We start from the raw sequence: 20,358 nt of genomic DNA on the forward strand, positions 1-20,358 counted from the left end.
TCGGTATTCAACATTGTATAAATATTATTATTAAATTTGTTAACTATTTTATCTAATTTTTTATTTTTGTTTTAAAAGCAATTTTATAATAAATTGGTAAACGTTTTTTTTTTTTGCTTTTGTTTTATGTTTATATTATAATTTAATGGAATATAAAAAGTTTATTTTTTTCTTCTTTTAATGCTTCAAATTTTATTTCATTATACTGACATTTTTAAATTAACTTATTAATATTTAAATTTAACATTTTTAAATGACCTTATTAACCCTTTGTGCTATGAACACTTTCAGACGTTCCATATTTTATTAAATTATATTTTTTAGTTAAAAAATATTTTTTATCAAGTATGTGGCCTTATTAATCATGCTTTATTGTTGTGTATTGTAATATTTTTTGTATGTTTCTGATAATATTGATTTTAGATATACAACCAGTCTTATTTTGTTTTTATTCTTTTTTAATGCCGATGTGCAAAAATTGGAATTGATTTATTTCTAATTCTACCGTAAGTTAATATTTTTATTTCTCATATCATGTTGCAAATTAATTTATAGATTACATAATACAAAACTCATCGACATATGTAATCTATAATTTAATTTTATGCTTGTTTGTATTATTTTAAGCTAACTGTTATATCTTCAATGAATTGTAAAAAAATTTAACATTATGCTACTTAAAGATAATCTTGTTTATTAATCCTCTTGTAAATAATTGTTACTGCCTTTGTAACGCGAGTGGTAGCGTCTCTGCCTTTCATCCGGAGGTCCCGGGTTCGAATTCTGGTCAAGTATGGCGTTTTTACAAGCTCAAAGATTGCCATTTCATCCCATCCTCTGAAGCAATACCTAACTGTGATCATGGAGGTTTAAAAGAAAATTGTTACCGTGAAATCTAGAATGATTTTGATTTGTGCAGATTAAAAACATTTTATTAATATAATTTTCCTTAGAAAAATAGTAATTTAATAAAGGTCCAATAAAGTTTTTTTTTGTGATAAGTCCAGAGAATGAGGAAGCTGATGGATGATGGATTATTGCTTGTTGCTTTAGTTTTTTTTTTGTTTTTTTTAATTATTCACAATTATATAAAACTTTAATCAGTTATGCATTAAATGTATTAGTCGAGTCGTTTATAATTTTTATTACGAATTTATTATTTAAAAAAAAATTAATTTTATCCATTTAATTATTTTTATAATCTGTAGAATGTTTACTTTATTTTCTTTTACTATTATTAAATTATTTCTTTTGTTTACATTATTCTTTTGCTTACCTTATGTATTATAATATTTGTTTTCATTTTTATTCCCGAATCAACGTTGTTCTCTTTTATCAATTTTTTTTTCGTTTTGGGTAACAGTTTGTAAATTTTCATTATCTGCGATGTTTGTTTTTTAAAATCTGTTTTATAATAGTTTAAACAATAGCATTTCATGTCCAGTTATAAAATTTCAGTCTCGTTATTTAGGTCGATGTTAGAGAAAAAGATTATTTATCAAAAGTACGATTTAACTTTGTTTATTTGTGTATGCATTCGGTTTTTAGTTCATTTCTTTTTATAAGCTTTTATTTAATTTGCTTCAATTATAATCAAATCTTGCAACTGCTATATCTTTTGATCTATCGTTTGAAAATCAATGAAATTTGTTACATTTATGTAACTTCGATGACAACACAATTCTACAGTGTCGGTTTTTTGATATGACTGACTACCTACAAGTAACAATCTGGGAAAATGAACCCTTCGCTTTCTTCGAACGTGTTCTCACATATTTGAAGTTCATCTTCGAATTCTGCTTGTAATCTAAGCCAAATTGAACGCACTCGTTCCGGGTAAAGTTTCATTTTAATTAATTATGAATTTTTATTTAATGAATTCGAATAATTACGATTACAATTATACTAATGATAATTAATAAATTTTCAGATTACCGTCAAAATGTAATAACTTTGTGCAAGATTTCTAAATTTAATTTTTATTTTTAATTTTATTAACCCTTAAAGGTCATCTCGGTGCAAATTTGAACCATCAAAGAATTAAAACTTGAGTTATCTTATTACAGATAAATAAAGTATATACATATACTAAACAACCTCATTAAACAAAAAATATATTTTAAAGTACAGGAAATGTCTATAAATAATTATTCGAAAAGATTGTTATAAAAACTGCGGCACGCTTTTATTTCACTAAATATTTTCATTATTTTTAATTTAAAAATTTAATAATTATTACATTTATTTATTTTTTATTTATTGGTTATTTATTAGATTTTTATATAATTTATTTTTTACTTTTCATTGCATTTCTATATTTGTTAATATATTATTATTTTTGTTTAAAATTCTCAATTTGATTTAATTCTTATTTTTATTTTTTTATTTTTAGAGGGTTTTTCTAATTTGTTTCCTTTTTTTATTAATGTTAATGTTAATATTAGTGAAATAAAAGCTTTTTTAAAAATTAATTTTTTATATGTAATCAAATATATTTTTGTAATTTTTTTTTGTATTTTTTTTTATTAATAGTATTAGTTATGTTAAAAAACATATTTATCAGTGTTGTCTAAATTTAAATTTATTATTACTAGTACTATAAGGAGCGCACGAATTTATAAGTATTAAATTTATAATCTTTACTTACAAATGTAACTAAATATTATAAGTATATTTTTAAAAATTGGAAAAGTAATAAAATGATCTTTGAGTAAATATTTATCTTTATATAACTTATCTATGGTCTGCTTCAGTATATTTAATGTTCTATTTTTATATAATATGACTACTTATAGATTTATTATTACTTTTTATTTTATTATTATGGAAATTTTTAAGTAAGCTTTCGAAAATTAATTCTTTCATTTTTTCAATTTATTTAAAATATTTATATGCCGAATTTTTTAATTCAGTGCAGTGTTAAAAAATATAGCATTTTGCATCCTTATAGCAGACTATTATTATTTATAAAAATTAACTATCATTTACTTAATACTGCTTAATATATTTTTTCGTGTTCCCTTTAGCGCTTTTACAGACATCTCTTGTTTCATCAGAATATATTAAAATATAAATATTGCAATAAAAAATCCAAATATAGACAGGTAGTTTAAACACACTGTTATTACAATATTTGTATTTTTAACTACGTTTTAAAACAAAATTTTATATTTTAATGGATTCTAATGAAGCAAAAGATTTTTCCGAAAGCGCTAAACGAAGAGTAAAAAGATAAATCAGTAAGTAAATGTGTTAATTATTGCTTAATAGATAGGCTAAATATTTTTTCCACATAGCATATTTTTCATATCAATAATTACAATATAATTCTTTAATATCTTTTACTGTATAGTATACAACCTTTACTTAGTTAAGAAAAAAAAAGTTCATTTTTCCTTTTACAAAAAAAAAAAAAACTCTTAAATTGTGGAAGAATTTATAGAATTATTAAATTTAACGACCAAAAAATGTATGAATTGTTAAAATACGGCTAAAAAAGGATGTAGATACATTATTCATTTTATAATTAACATTTTTGTGTTTACTTTTCCCTGATTATATTACGAAAACATTCACGTTAATAAATGAGATTAATTGCAAAAAATTAAAATGTAATCCAGCAAAAACTTAAAGTTCTAAATTCTCTAGACTGGACAGAATTTAGTGTTCAGATCTATTATAAAATGAATTGGTATCCCGAGGGTTGAAGTGGAAGACCGCCGGATGGGCCGGTCAAGGCGAATGAATTAGTACGTAAAATATATACGTTACGTTAGGTCTTGTCTCCACCATGCCATTGTAGTTGGTACAGCAATATAGTACAATTATTAACCGAGCTCATCGATAACCAGTCCTGTCAATTTGCTAATAGAAAGATATCCTGGTGCCATAAATGATATATTAGTTCAATTTAAATGACTTGTAGTATGTATTTCTTTGGATGCATTTTTATATGTTAAATTAATAAACGAAACTTGCTGAAACAAGCACTATTTTGTTATGATATTTCAACATCTATTTCGATGTTATTTTTTTCGTTTTTAAGAATAGCTTTCTGAAAATATTCATAGTTGTTTCTTGACTTTACTTCCATTTTTTTTTTTTTTTTTTTAATTTATTATTATCTTATATTCTAATTTATAATATTCTGATATTTAAAGAACTTAAGGTTTTTCTTTGATTGGTTAACTCTTGATTGTAAAAAAATAACTAAAAATATATATGCAACATAAAATATGATATTTCATTCACACCAGGTAACTTCTAGATGAGGTCTTATCTCGAACTTCCGTTCCTTCGGTGATAAATAGTAGTTTCTTAAAAACCACTGTTTTTTTTTAATCTTTCTTTTTATTTTGATTTACCTGGAAGTATGTCAGTCCCCGAATAGGTGTATACTAAAGTATAAAAATGTGCTGGAACATAACATACCGGCAATTGCTAATGATTTCTTATGATGTAATGCCATTGCCTATGAACCCATCCTAACACGTTGTTTCCAGCCTATTGGCAACTTAAAGAGGAAATGCTTTTTGATTAAAACTAGAACTCTAAATTCAGATCGAAAATACAGATTAATTATAAAAATACTCCTTTCTTTTATCCAATAGTACGATACGATTATTATTATTATTTAAAAAAACTGAGTCAAACTAATCTAAGAATCAAAATTTCACATTTGAAAAATAAAACAATCTACTATCTGGAGTTTATACACTCCAATAGCAACAAAAAATATCCCATTTGCAGGTTACCCTTTCTGAATCCCGGCAGTTTAGTGTAAGGATTGAGAGTAGTGTTTTACAGAAATGCGCTGGAACAAAATAGTAGCCATTATTATAAAGAAATATTGTGATTATTATATTAAATAGTATTGATTTTATTAAACGAACAAAACACGATAATTTATTTAAATAGTTCGCTCTTTCTGCATCGTAAGTTGATTCAACTGAATTTTATCGGTAAGGCCTTTTAATTTCAGTTTAGCGCAACTTTAACTAGTAGACCTGTGCTGCTCCGCAGCGTTATTATTACAAAGTAACGTTATATATTTTTTTTAAATCAGTTAAAAACCTATTCCATTTACAATTTTTTTTTTCCAATTAATATTGGATATGCGTCTACCTTTTGGTTTTATCTCTATTTTTACATTTTTATAAGACCTTGCGCGAGATAAGACAACAAACAACTGACCACGACTAAAGCCTGGTTCTAAAACCTGGTCCTGCTTGATCAAGTTTTTGTCCCTGTCCTTTTTTAAATGGCATAGGAAGACACTGAGAACTGTCTGTTTGAAGGAAAATGGCAGAACTGTGACTAACTTGTATCCAGTTTGGGGCGCGTTGACGCTTGATGACATATCTACGGGTAATTCCGAGTAGAAAAAAAATCATCTGATCCGTTTGACGGACTGGAAATAGGTTTGCATCCCATCTTTTTTTTTTTTTAATGATTGCTTAAAACCTGTCCGTCAGACATTCTACTGGATGGATCTGGCTGTTTTTTTTCCCTGCAAGGAATGACCCGAAGATTTGTCATTAAGCATCGACTGATCTTCAAAGTGATTTTTCTTGTCAGTAACAACCTCTGAAAGTTCCTCAATTAAATAAAAAATTAGGACTTTTTGAGAAATTCTGAGAGGAGACTCAAGTTAGGGATCTGATGATGCTTGATGACATATGTGGCTGATTGCGACCAAATTAAAAAAAATCGGTCCGATCTGCCCTGTAGAAAGCCCACACGGACTGGAAATAGGTTTTCAGCCCAATTTTTTGTTTTAATATGTAAGATCACATGAAAATTGAGAAGACTAAAATTTCACGGTTCATGTAATATACATCATAGTTTGTCGTAAATCTGTAATTTAATTCTAGGGTTATTCTAATTTTATTTATGATTATTGATTTGATAAAATAACACTCACTGAACTGTAAGCATAAATATTATCTGGAATTACGTACTGTATAAGAGCATATTAGTTCTATGCCCCCAGATGTTACGTATGTAAATATTCTTCTTCCAAGTGTAATTAAATCATGGTGCCTTTTAAATTCGGATCTTCAGCCTTTTTCAGGTTTTGCGCACAATGCTGTTAAAGAATTAGTTTCTATTTCCTTCAGTTTCCTTATAGCTGTATTTTCAATATACATATACTCGCATAATCCTAATTCTTTTACATTTCATGCTAAAATCGTCGTGTACTTAAAAGTAGTATGCTTAATTTTAACATTGTCACACTGAAAAAAAAAAAATGTTAACGCATTTCTTTTAAATAATAATGATAGTAAAAAATTATATTAAACCATACGTTTATACTCATTACAATATAAAGAGTAACTAAAGCCCTTTTCTCTTTTCTAAATTAAATAAAATTCAAAATTAAATGACTTAACCAAGAATAATTGTTAAGTTAAAACCAAAAATGAAATACAAATTATAAAGCTTTGAATAATGCTAATGAAAGAAGTTTGCTTAGATAATTACTGTTTTTGTCGACTAAAAATTAGAAATTTATCTGCTACTTGATCGCATATAAATAACATCAATAACTTGAAAACAATTAAACTAAAGTATAAAGAACATTGCAGTGAAAACATTAGTCATTTTTATCACGTAACCTAATAATTTTTATATCTCAATTAAATCTAATAACTATTGTTTAAACGTATCTTTATCCTTATAACATATTTAAAAATTACCGTAAAACAACAAAAAAAATTAAAGAAAAAATCTTATTTTCCTTTAAATAAAAATAATGACGAATATTGTTGGTAATTACTACCAATTACATTACTAGCAGTTCTTTAGTAATGAATACTTCATTTGAAATGCAAAACATAAATGCAGCTAAACATAAATGTAAATATCATAAGATAACCATTAAAAGATGAAGGTGTTTTGTAGATTAATTATTTTAATAACTGGATAGTTTTTGTAATCATTACTGCATCTACGTACAAATATCTTTAGAATATATCTCTACAATATCATACAATATATCGTATAAATATCTCTAGAATGATTATTATTAATGTAAAGACGAAATTGGTAACATAAAACATGTTGGATACCAAGGTCATCCGTAATAAAAATACCCATTTATTGTATTGAAACTTCGTATAAACCATTTTCGTATAAATGTCTAATGAGAGCTTCGTGCTTAAGTGCACATAATAAACTGCTACAAATCTAAGTTTTTAAAATACGTACAATATCAGAAATAGATTATTTAGAAGCTTACTGCTCTCGTATTTAAGTGCTGCACTCTAACAGTAGTTCGTAGATGTTTAGTGTGCATGTATCGCAACCCATTAAATATTATTTTTCAATTATTATTGTTATAACTTTTAATTATAAATGCTGCTTTTATATCATTTATTTCCTCATTACCATTAATTTTAAGTGCAGGAATAATTGAATTTTATTTTTTTTAGATAATGTTTTGCATTTATAAAATTGTTCTTGTGTAAGCTATTTTATACTACATTAAAGAATTATTTAATAATTCTATGTTTTATTACTTTTTTTCTTTTGTGTTTACTGCATTAGTAACATGATTTTGTGTTAAACGCCATTTTAGCATAATTTCTACTCATTTAGTCACGTGATGAATATTAATGGTGTATGTCAACGTTGGCGTGAAAAAATTAAATATGATAACGTGAAAATTAGTTTTATTAAAAGTATATAACTTATAATTTATTTTCTACTTATAAATTAGTTATCGACTAAAATAAAAAGATTTTATTACCGTGATTTCACTTTACTGAAACTCTGGTGGTTAAGGAGAAGTCATTATTTTCTATGTTAGTTTTTTTCCTTTATTCATAACATTTTTGTAATTCATGTGTCGTTATCCGTGTTAGGAATAAGTACTAACGAAACCTTTAATTGAAATAATTTTTAACTTTTTTTTCAACTTTCCTTCTGTGTTTTATTTAACCATAAACTGGAACATATGTATACACGTAAAGTAGTATTTCCATAAATAAGATTAATAAATAATTATTTTTTATTATTACAATATTGGCTAACAATAATTTTGAAGTTTATATTATTTATTTTTTGGTTTCTATAAAAAGGTTTTTTTTCTTATCAATGCCCATTCCTTTCACGTTATGCTACTCCAACATTAGATTTTTATTTTGTTTTAGTTAAAAACTTTTTTCTAAACTACTCATTATTTAAATCATTTTGAATTTATTCAATAAAACATTCTAATGTTAAAAAAAAAATTATTTGTTGTTTTATGATCGAATAAATTTTGTAACGTGACTAGTTAGAAATTTTTCATATAATTTTTCAGTGGTGGCTCGTAACTAAAATTAATGGGGGGCGCTGCTCCAGAAAATGTTTTTCTGGACGTTTTCAAGGCCATGGTTAAAGTTTTCTGTAAAATAAAAGAACCGAAAAAAAATGAAACAAATTCTACACTTTTATCACGTTCAAGAATATGGTACACCGTTTTTAAGCACATTGTGCTTAAAACCCGTTTCGGTTTAACCGAATAAATAAAAAAATATCAATACAGAAAATATGTTTTAGTATTATTAGATAATAACTTAATAAAATGTCGGCTTAAAAACTCTATAGTCCAAGGGTGTTTAATTTAAATTTCTATTTACGTAGAAACTAATACATAATTAGTTTTTACTATTTACCTTCTCTTTCGCCCCTCCAGTGTGTTTTGGAACAGATTTAGCAATCAAAAAGCCCTTGCTTTATCTATCTTCTGATCACTATTGAAAAAACTACTAAACCACTTTCATATTTCTTCCATCGACTAAACTAGAAAAGAAGGAAAAAGGAACCACACGGATTAAAAAAAAAATTACCTTCCACCAGCACGCCAGGGTCGGCACTGCGGGAGTTATAATCTTTAAGTTACCACCAAACCTGTGTATTAGCTAAGTGGATTTTTTACGATTAAAAAATAAACTTATTTGATGGAACAATAAAGTTAAGTAAATGAATTAAACTTATTGAAATTAAATTACTTATTCTGGTCGTAGTTTATTTTATATTGTTTATTTTTTATTTTTTTTTGTAACGAACCCATTAATTTTCAAAACGGTCCGATGAAGACCGCTGAATGCTGAATATCTTCAGCATTAATTTAATTATATACTTGTCCCTTCACATTAAACTTGATGTAAAGTTATATTTTGAGATTATGAGGTATTTGTCCTAGTTAAATACGATCTTTTGATGGAAATTTCATTGATGAACAATACTCTGTACATTGTTAACCCTTTTTCAGTTTATTTAATCAACTATATAATTATATATTGCATTAAATTTATAAACTACATTATTACATTACGTTAACAGATTTAAATAACTTTGATTAGAAGTCTGCTTTATGTAATTATATTAAGAAAATCATGTGTTTTTCATATTAATACAGTGAATTTAAATTAATAATTTTTATAACCAATTCTTAAAAGTTTTAATAAATAATAACGTTTTACTTTACATCGTCTAGTAGAAAGATATGAGTTTATAAATTATATAATTATTTAATAAATTAGTTTTAAATTATGTAATTAAACTATTATGAAAGGTTCCCAAGGGAATGTAATAGTGTTTCAGAAGTGACATAGCTAAAGATTCATTATTAATCTCGACTTGTAAAATATATCTAATTATGAAACCCCCTCTTTACTGACATTTATTTTCTGTTGTAGTATTGAATATTAGTAACTCTTTTGTATAGTTACTTAAAAGTTTAAGTTAATTCTTAAGTAATATTTACTATTAATCTCCGTGATTGATAATTTACAATAGTAAATTTTATGATTGTAGATTAAACTACTGCTAAAATTTAAAACTAAACTGATGCAAACATTAATTCACACACACACACACACACACACACACACATATATATATATATATATATATATATATATATATATATATATATATACACATACGCACAAACGTTGATGATTTTGTGATAAAAAAAAAATACATTTGAATTTTTTGTATTTTTACATCTTTAACATCGATTAAATAAAAATAAAGAAATCTTGTAAGTAGTTATGGAAGAAGAATAACCGTTTTTGGCCTGAAAATACCTCTTTTGCATCATAAAAATACAGTAATTAGATAAAATTCTCGAAAAATATTCAACACAAACTTTTTATTCTATTCTATTTAAATATAACTAAATTCAAAACAAAATTTCACAATTTATTACCAAACTTAAATAATTAGATTTATCGATTTAAAAGTTTGTAGTTAAACACAATCGTTCTATAAAGTTAAAATAAATAAAAAATTATTAAGGTACGTTGTTTATATTAAAAAAAAAAAATTACTTAACATTTGTTTTGTCCACCATCACATCATTTGTTTTCAAAAAAAATATTATTTCAATCTCCTTAGTAGAGAATAATCTATTGTATTTAGTTTTATGATTAAATATTTAGTTTTTAATAGTTTCGGATAACCACTACTGTGATTTTAAATTCTCTTTATGAGTAGAGGAAGAGTAATATATATAACATTATTTCCCACAGAACGGAGTCCATTAAATTACAGCGTTATACAATCTGTCTTAGTTATTGTGATAGATGAAATATAAAGCATTTCAGGTACAAGTTGAAGACAAAAAAATTTATTTTTTGAAAATAATGTTGTTCATTAAACAGTAATGTTTGTGGTGAATATGTTACTTGAAAGATTAAATATCATAATAACATTTGATTGCCTGTGGTTTAAGCATGCTGATATCTAACAGCACATCCTGTTTAATAAACAAGGTAGTAGCAGAACAACCTATTTTTAAATTTCTCTGAAATAGGATGCTTCTTTTATTTTTGGTTAGGGAACAGCTACACAGTTAGTGGGCGTGGTTGATGTGACAACTGCAACTGGTTACAGTAGAGCCTTAATATAAATACAAGATATAAAGTTGGATTTGAAAACAAGTTAACACACATTGATACGCCTACATCTATACGAATTTTTTTAATCAAAAAAGTACTATTGAGATTCAAAAATATGGTAAATTATAAGATTGATAAAGAATCATGTGTGGGTAAAGCTATTTAGTACAGCAATATCAGTATTTTCTGATACACGTAAGGATAACGCTATTGTGAAAATGTTGACTTACAAATCGAATTGAACAGACAATTTTTTTGAAAATTTATGACTCATTGTTTATAATAATTTATAAGTTTTGTCAAATTTTAGAATACTGATACTGTAATTTTAACAGATAAATAATTACTCTTTTTTTATTATTCTTTCGAACTAATTTTTTCCTTCAAATAAAAAATCTACAACTACGCTGTTTCAAGTAAAAATAAATAGAATTAATGTCTATTACTTTAAAGAAAATATTTCAGAACGAGTTAAATTACATAAACTGAAGCGAAATATATTTTGTCGATTCAAAACTTAAGTGACGCTAATGAAAAATATTCGGTTACAAAATCTTCCAATGTTCTATATAATAATTGTAAATTTTATTGCGCTAAAGAAGAAGGCGTTCACACGGCAATGTCTGAATTGTTGTCGTGAATTATGTGACAGTAATCAAATAACGTATAACGGGAGGAAAACGATGTCGAGACTACTTTCCCTACTGGGGAATGCGACATAGCGCGACAGCTGTCAATTTGTTTGCCAAATTATATAAAATGCGACAGTTGATTCTGATGCTTTCTATTATTTGGTCCCCGTAATTTTGTTAGTAAATAGTTATTGTAATTACATAATTGTGAAATTTGCATAGTTTATTATAAAAGTGTGATAAAAAAACAATCTATAACCTTTATTTTATTGGAAAATTATTTTTTCCGAAATTGTTATAAGGGTTCATTATAAATATTATGTTGTGCTTTAAAATTCATGAGAACGAAACCGGTAAGTTACTTTTCTTTGTGTAGATTACTCCAGAATCAGTCAGCGTATGTTTTACTGGAAAATTAAAAAAAAGAAAATAATATTGTAATGGAATTACTTCCCACCGATAAATCTTTTTTCTTCAAAATCTGTTTATTCCAACAATTTGTTTTTACAGAATTGTTAAAAAGTGACAAATTTCGTTTGCTGCAGATCTTTTACTATTGTGAGATACTACAGACTATCGATTGATGTAAGGTATAATATTCTACATGAAGTATTATGGAAAGGTATAACGGCTAATATATATGATGTACGATCTCGTAGTGTAACTAGTTTTAGAGTATTATTTCCAAATTTATAACTTTAATATTCCTCATAAATTGTAAAAGAACATTAAACTTCGAATCTCTTAAAGTCCTTTTAATCTTTTTACATAGAGAAAGAACTATTTAATCATATTTTGGAACATTTTGGTTGATTTTTCAACTAAAGTTGCTATTTTGTGATCTAAAATAAAATAATGTTAAGGAAAAAAGTCCGAAAAAATCCCGAAAGGGGGTTTTACAACTCCCCTGGCTTCACCCTTGGCAAATTTTTATTTCAAAGGCGGCATAGGTGTTTTAAATATCAATTATTTTATTATTACTTTAAATCGATCAAATTAATTATAAAATACAAAATGAAAACTTATTTGGAAATCGATTATAGATAAAAAATATTAGATAACGAGTTAAGTAAAATATTAAAATAGTAATATATCAGGTACAACAATGAAATTGAGTTTTTCTGCTTTTATAGTACAAAAGTATGCAACTGTTCTGTTAGGGTAATCTGAGTTATGAACTTGAGAAGATTGTTGTTTTTTTTTTATAGATCATTGAGGAGCTTCAGCCAAAAGGAAATATACCCTCGGCGAAATGCTTTAATATAAAATCTGTTTGATGATATTAGAAGAAAATGAATAAATGTGAAATTAGATATTACATTATCAACATATTCTTAACGCCCTACAATTTAATACAATTAAGATTTCATGTAAAGAAATACTTTGGTCTAATTTGATGCTTAATGGTTAAGTTGGTTTAGATACACTAAGAAAACTTTAAAGAAAAATAGTAATTATTTTAGTTAGGTCGTACTCTCTTCTTGGATGGGAGCCAAAATTTAACAGAAGTTACAACATACGTGCGTAATATTTTTCCAAGTTTCATTAGTTTTTAGTGAACTGTTTCAGAAATACGAAACGAAAACTAAAATAATTCAGCATCCCACTCTAAGTCATAGTGACAGTACTCTTGTGTTGTTTTTGTACTCCATATTTTGGCAGTTTTGTACGGTTTATTTTAGTGTTTTATAGATTATCTTTTTTAAAATTACTTATAGTGATGCGATTTAACATTGTACGAGTTCGGAAAGTGAAACAATAAGTTTAAGTGTAGATATTTAAGATTTTCCCAAACAGTGATACGAATACGGGGTGAGCCCAATTAATATATATTATAATTAGTTAATTAGACTAATTTTTAGGATTATTTGTGTTTATTTTAGTTAAAAACTGGTCAGAATAGTGATTTAAGGCACCAAAACTTATTCGTTTTTAGTTAATTATATTTAAATATTTTTTTATTTTATTTTTTTTTACATCTATAGTTTCCTCGCTCACCGGAGCTGGACACAGAATTAAGCATAAACTCAGCAACGGGGGGTGCCTTCGCCTCAAACTACCTCGGAAGGACGCAAGGCCCCGCCCAAGCAGCCGGGATTCGTTTTTTTTTGCTTGCCATACCTCAGACGAGAAATTCCCAAAAAGGAACTCCCCACCGGGACTCCAATTTTACATATTTCCTCCAATGGCATCTTAAAGGAATCCCCACCCGATCACTGAAGATGGAAGACCGAAGCCTCCCACCACTCCCGGTTGGAGCCGTCCCGCAAAGACACCATGACTTTAGTTCTTTTCTTTTATTAACCTCCGCGTATACCGTTTGGGATTGCTTCAGAGGATGAGATGAATGATTTATAACGTGTGAAAATGCCATGCTTGACGGGGATTCGAAACCGGGACGAAAGGCTGAGTCGCTACCACTCCCGCTACGGAGGCCGGCACCTACTGCAGAAGTTACTTGCAGTAAGCTAACTTATACGACCATGTGGTTGCGACTGATAGATTAGTTGAAACTAATTAAGAGTTATTTTTCCATAAACTCATTATTGATAAGTAAAAAATATACAAATACATTGAGTAACAGTAGTTTTTTAGCCTTAAAATATGTTTTAAGCGTAATAATTAGTATTTAACAAAAACTCTGCCACGTGCTTTTGCGTGGGTATAGAGCGGAATTGAAGGAGCCATAGTTGAGCAGGGGATAGACAAGTGGTTAGAACTTGCTTATTACTGCTGCTCCAAGTGAATAATTTAGTTGAGCGAGAGATCCGTTCTTTTTAAAAAGGCTGGTGAACTGTTCCCAGTGTTGATTATAATTATAATATTATTATAATATTAATTTTATTTTTATTTTTTTAGGGAAATACTGGTGCGTCTTTCGAAGGAAATTTTTTTCCGTACGTTTTGATATATAGTGCGTTGAGACTCGTTCGTGATCTAGTTAGTGAAAGAGATTTTACTAGGAAAACAAACTTCGGCTTGTTTCTCAGTACCAGGGCCAGAAACCGTTGGGTTCAAATTATTTCTGCTTCGGAATACAAGATGTCGGATTCCGAAGTCAGAAAAAGTGACGAGGAATGCTGTAAGACCCCAATAAGAGCAGGAAGACATCGAAGAGTGCTAGACCACATAAACACTCTTCTGGGAACTCAGAGTCGGGACTCCCGGATCGTGACTCCGAATTGACCTCTTGGAGGAACCAATTCCCTGGCCAGACGAAAGATGCGTCTGAGTACACTTAACATAAGAAACATCCCAAATGAAAGGGAGACGGGTGTAAAGTCTCAGTCATAGAAGATCACGATAACTGAGCATGCAGAAGCAAGCTTTTCATCGGAAAAGGATAGCATGGCACCCATAGACCGGCTCAAAGAGAAAACGGAGTGCTCCTCAGTAAGCACTAAATCAACCATAAAGCGCCATATGTCGGATACAGAGGAAGAACTCCTACCAAGAGGAATCAGCGGACACCATCAAAATCACCGACTAAGATACCGGTAACAGGTGTTACAGACTTGAAGGCGATGACGCCCAGGGAGGAGGAACCAAGTAGAAAGCTCCTAAACAAAAATTAGAAAGCACTAGTGAGGGATATATAACCGAAGGCACAGCCATGGACCACCTAATGGCTGCAATAGAACGGATGGTGGAACTGTGCCAGAAGACCCCAAAAAACAAGAATGAGCTCAAGGATTGCGCCCGTCTGATTAGTTGCAGATCAAAAGAACTCAAAGTAGTTGTAAACGAATTACAACTGGGTAACAAAAGGGGGAAGCTTCGCCAAGCACGTATGTGCCAGGGCCCCTGGAGTATGTGCGCGGCTAAACAGGAGGGGAACAAGATCCGGGCTGGTACTTAAGGATTTCTCCTCAGCAACCGTCGTAGAAGAAGTGGTGGTGGAATTGGGGTTCTCTACAATATACGTCATTACAGTGGAAGGCAAGGATGGAGAGTTGGTGGCCGCAGTACTGAGCGGGTTACGGAAGATCGAGGGAGAAGAAAAAGGACAAATCAGCATAGCAGCCAGACGTGACATAGGGCGTGCTAACAAAGAAGGTAGTTGAGTACTGTGGGAGTAGGAGGGGTGGTAAGTTTCCCGTCTTCATGAAAGTCGATGAAGAACAAAAACGTCAACCGGAGAACACTAGCACAGTAACAGTGGGCATGAAGGAGGGAACCACCTACGCGCAGCTGCTAAAGGAGGTCAAGCAGAGCGCAGGTCAAGACCTCGCCGCGAAGATCCTATCCGTAAGAAAGGGAAGACCTCAAGATGAGGGCGGAAGCCAGCACCGAGGGCCTAGTGATGGCGGTTAGAGGAAGGAGAGAAAAGTTAGTTCTTATACATAGCAAGACTTGACCAAGGAGGAAGTGGTCACGACCATGACGAAGGTTTTGGGTATGGAGGTTGATATGAAAGTTACATCGGTCAGACCGGCATACCGAAACACCGGTCTTGGGTGTGGTGGTGATGGGGAATGCCGCCATCAGGGTTGCCAGCCGTTGGTTGGTGGAGAAGGGACTACGGCTGGCACCAGGAAAACTAAAAGTCCTGTTCATGGCCGGATGGAAGAGGTTAAGAAAAATCAACCTGCAGATGAATGTCATCCAGTGGAACAGGTGGACAAGGCAAAATACCTGGCCGTATGGCTCCAAAGAAATAGAGGTTTTACTGAGCGTATCCAGTATGTTGTTGAGAAAGCGGAGAGATCTGCGTTGGCACTGGGCAGGATAATGCCCAGAACTGGAGCACCCATGACTTCTAGAAGGAGATTGGTCATGTCGGCGACTGTCTCAATCGTCTTGTACGCTGCACCAACTTGGCGTGAGGCGATGAGAGTGGCGAGAAACAAGAGGAGGATAGAAGCCGTACAGCGCAGGGACTATTGCGCTACAGCTGAACAGATAGTGAGAAGAAACGGGATGCAACCATGTCTAGGGTGCCTTGGCTGACTCAACTCAAATGAGGAGGCGAGGCTCACCGATAAGAACATGTGGACCGGCCTGCAGAACACAGAAGACCAGCAACGATCTCAAGAAGTAAGGTGAAGGATACAGGACTGGATAGCGAAGGAAGGACAGACAGCCGTCTGCAGAGCCGCTGGTTGTTCGTTCTTGCATGGATGGGCGACAGCGATGATGCACGGGGACTCTGAACACACTGAGCTCGAAGGCAACTCTTGGACTGACTAATGCTAAAATGCGGTTTCCGGCCTCGGGACGAGAGTTGGTGAGGTGGAGGTTTAGTCGGTAGGGCACAGGCAACATTCGCTATAACATCTGCCGTCCCTGTTAGCGAGCCCGTCACTTTGTCTGTAAATGGGATTACTTCCCTAAGTATCCCACCTTTAAATGCGATTTTTTTTAAAATTTCAGTAATGTATACAACACATATATAGTACTGGAACCTTCTTGACAAGTTAAGTTCAAAATTTACGTCATCGATATCCCATATTTTGAAATATTTGACCCAAATTTCAAGTCCTAATATTCAGGCAGTCCGATGGTATTTATAAAAGTACAGATCTACCTAAATACACTCATACATCTTTTCAAAATTTTCTATGGTTTTTTTGTTTTTTCAGAAAAACCTTTTAAAAGTTTTTATCGATCATAACGCTTTATAGCTGCTGCTGCTATAATAATTGCTGCAACTATAAATAATTGAGCTTCGTCAACAAATACCTACTAATATAAATTAAAAGTGTCGTTATATAACTGCTGTAGCAGCTGTATAGTTGTTCCCGGGATAGTAAAAATTGTCGAACATTCGTCGATAAATATATTCTAATATAAATTAAACTTATGGCTAAATTGAAAGAATCTTTTATTTAATTAATCTTCTTTATTAATTTCAAAAAACTTATTCAACCATAACAAAGCCCATAATTATCAAGCAGCTGATTAATTTTTTGAGAAATGTTACGGTCAGTTTATATTTATATGAAATAGTAACATAATTTTAATTATTATTTTGCAACCATTTATTTGTATGCTATTCAACAAAATTCCATATTTTGAATTTCTTGATTTGTATGTATAACGTCATTTTTTGATAAGCAATATTTTTAAAAACCGTATTCTATTACAAATAGCTACATAGTTGTTGGAATAGAAATTAAAAAAAAAAATTTTATTTTATTTAGATATTTGAGATTGTATAAAATGTTTCATTGTTTTTCATACATAAGTGAGGTTTTTTCAATCCTGAATGCTAATAAATTTATTACATAGTTATATTTTATAACTTATATATACAGCATATAACTATTTTAAATGTAAATTTTATTAGCAATTTGTTAGGAATTTTTTTTATCTTTACTTTTTAAAAAAAAAACAAAAAAAAACATTATTTTAATCTGTGATTATTTCCATTTATCTTGAAATTGCATCTTTTTCTATTTGAGTGAATAAGCATAAAAGTTAAAATATCTTTTTAACAGATTTATTTAATGAACTTTGTTTAAACAGACATAGGAACTTAAAAAAATTACAGTTATGTCTGTTAAGTCTTTATTTGAAATATCTGTTAACATGTTTATCCCCCAAAAAAAAAAAATGTTTCAGAACAAAATATTAAATCCGAGGAATTAGTGATTCTTTCTTCCTTTTTTGGAGATTTAGGCAACATTTTTTTCATAATTTATACGAGTAGATGGCAGGTATTCCATTTCAGCAAGTATATTTTATTTAAAAACCATTTTACCTAAATCCTTTTTAGTATTTTTCGCTAAATATTTAAGGAGATCGAAAGTAATCAAATAAAATGTTATATAATTTTCATACGAACCATTTTCTGAAGCTTCTTTGGTTACTCCTCTATCTACTGGTAACTTTGACTTGAAAAGTACGTTCTGATATATTATTTATTAGCAAGAAATAAATAGTAAATGGAGGAAAATAATATATTTCTTTTTAAAATCACAGAAAGACAAACAGACGGAAATGATGAAACATTTGTTCGAATGATTCATGCCTTGAACAGTTTCTGAAATTTAACCACTTATATTCAGTATCTTTGTTATATAAACATTGTCCCTAGAGGAGATTTCTATAACATAATGTGTCTATAAAGGATTTAAAGCCCATAAACGGCGAGATATGACTCGCTTCGTGGTAGAAAAATAACGAAAAAGGTAATATAAAATCTTCTTTTTCAGACAGTCTGATTTCTCTTCAACTGGAAATCATGCTATTAAAACAGATGAAGAACTTTAAATGAAATTCTAAAATTCGGAATTGTGTTAAAACCGATACTTTTTTATAAAATACGGGTTTATAAAAGGTGAGTAAATATTTTGTTTATATAATTTCAAAATGTTTAAGATAATTGTTTTTAAATTTTATGAATGCTGGTCAGTAACAGTTATCAACCATAAATTATGATTAGTTTAAAAATTAATCGACTTTATTTTGAATAAAATGACTTCCCAGTAATTTAATGTGATTTGGATATCCGAGTCACGTTGGAAATCGTTGTTGCGTGTCATCACTCCAAACCCAAAACGGATAAAAAGGAAGATTGAATTCACAGTAACAGTGACGAAATACTTAAATATACAGAGATGTAAAAACATTCATATTACTGTAGGGATCTTCTAACTTAACGCAAAATTCTTTACTGTAACATGCTGAAGCACGCATCGAAGGCTACGCAGCTGCTTTTAAACAGAAGTAGATATTTTAAAGGTACTGAAGTACCAAATATTCCAAAAGATTCAATCCTTTTTTGTTTTAAAAAAAAATTACGGGTTATTATGTACAGATAAAATATTTCTGGTTTACTTAGACGTTAACAAAATATATATTTTTTTTTTTCAGTGATTTGCGTTTATAGCTCATTTATTAATAGACATATTTTCTTTTTCTTAATGAAACGAAATCTCACTCTGTAATCAGTCTCGAATATTCCATGTTTTGGATTAGAGCGTCGATACTCTATAAATATTCTTCCACAATTCTGTTATTTGAATAAGTTAGGTATTATTCTCTTAATTCTTTAATGTAAGATACTTTAAATTTTACCTTATATAACTTAATAGTTACCGAGATAAATAATGTAGTTACAGAGATATATGTTAATTCAAAAATTTAAATCTATATAAACTATACAATGTTTCCATTACTATGAAACAATTATTAAAATCTTGTCATTAATGTAGGTTTGAAATATATTAATTGTTAAAGGGGGAATATTTGTTAACGATTTATACAGTTTTTATTTAAATACTTTTAAGGATATTTAAATTACGCATTTTATTTAGTATTAGAAATAAACTGATGTATGCAGAATGAATAAAATAGTCAATTGAATTATTTTTTAAATATACAAGATTTGTGTATCTTAGAAATAAAACTACACATTAAATAAAAATATTGTAAATTAACAACATACGCATGTAATTCGTAAATTAACTGTTCAAAAGTCAAAATAATGATTGAAGAACTTTCTAAATAGTTTATCACAAATCATTTACAACTTTGCTGAACTGATGTTTATTTGTTGATTTTTTTGTAATTTTTTTATTCCGGTATTGTATTAAACTAATATTTTTAATAGAAAATTTTACAATAAGTGCTAACACATTATTTTAAGATATTTCTACAAAATTATAAAAATTTTTTACGTTAATTAAATGTTTAAGTACTATACTATGGTAAGAAAAATGCTAAACTTGTTATCCTTTATCTCCTTAAGGGATTTTCCATATGGAATTAAAGGACTACCTGTAATATGCATATTTTATTTATTTATTTCTAACGTGGTTTTTGAGTAGTAGGAAATGAAAAAAAAGCAAATTATCTTCTTTTTTTTCTAATAGAATAGTAAAAAGTTT

The sequence above is a fragment of the Lycorma delicatula genome, chromosome 2 (assembly GCF_047948215.1).
Source record: "Lycorma delicatula isolate Av1 chromosome 2, ASM4794821v1, whole genome shotgun sequence".
NCBI classification, from domain to species: domain Eukaryota; kingdom Metazoa; phylum Arthropoda; class Insecta; order Hemiptera; family Fulgoridae; genus Lycorma; species Lycorma delicatula.